Here is a 1,086-nt window from a genome sequence, read left to right on the forward strand (position 1 = left end):
GATTACATCTCTGGATTGCCTAAAGTCGGGGACTTAGGCTCTATTATCGTCGTGGTCGATCGTTTGTCAAAATATGCTACATTCATCGCAGCACCCAAACACGTTACAGCAGAAGGGACGGCTCATCTCTTCTTCAAGCACATCGTAAAGCATTGGGGACTGCCAAAAGATATTGTCAGTGATCGTGACTCCCGTTTCACTGGCGTCTTCTGGACCGAGCTGTTCAAACTCCTTGGGTCCACACTTTCCATGAGCTTGAGCTATCATCCACAGTCCGATGGTCAGACAGAACGCTTTAATTCTATGTTGGAGGACTACCTTTGGGACTTTGTGCGAGGTACGCAGAAGAATTGGGTGAAGCTCCTGGATGTCGCTCAGCTGTGTTTCAATGCTCAAAAGAGCTCTTCGACTAACAAGAGCGCTTTTGAAATCGTTACTGGGCAGCAGCCGCCCTCACACTCTTGACATCCCACAAAGTGTGAGATCCCCTCTTGCTCGAAGTTTCTCCCAGGAGTGGAAGCAGAATGTTGATATCGCTTAAAGTTGCCTGGAGACAGCTTAGAAGCGGATGAAGAAGTATGCAGATCAGAATTGGCGCTTCGTTGAGTTCAATGCGGGAGACCTGGTGCTAGTGAAGGTCCCGGATCCGAGATTGTCAAAGTCATCAAGGGGGAGAGATCCTCAATTGATGCAGAAATATGTCGGTCCTTTGCCTGTCCTTAGGCGTATTGGGATGGTGGCGTACAAGGTGGAGTTGCCGCCGTGCTGGAAGATCCACAACGTCTTCCACGTCAGCCAATTAAAAAAGTATTCAGCAGACAGCGAAGACGATGCCCGCAATCAACCCAGCCGCCCACAACTTGAATTGAAGAAGATGAAGGAGAAGGTGACTGAAGCAATCCTAAATCACCGAGTAACGAGTACCGCGAAGAGAGACCACACAGAGTACTTGGTGAAATGGAGGGGATGCAGCAGCGAGGAGAACACTTGGGAGCCGGTGACGAACCTAAAGGCGAAGCGTACCATGCTTCCGTAGCGCCGGGGACGTCGCTATCTCAGGTGGGGGAGAATGTCACGGGCTGCCCG

Source organism: Sesamum indicum, unplaced genomic scaffold, assembly GCF_000512975.1.
Source record: "Sesamum indicum cultivar Zhongzhi No. 13 unplaced genomic scaffold, S_indicum_v1.0 scaffold00325, whole genome shotgun sequence".
Taxonomy (NCBI): domain Eukaryota; kingdom Viridiplantae; phylum Streptophyta; class Magnoliopsida; order Lamiales; family Pedaliaceae; genus Sesamum; species Sesamum indicum.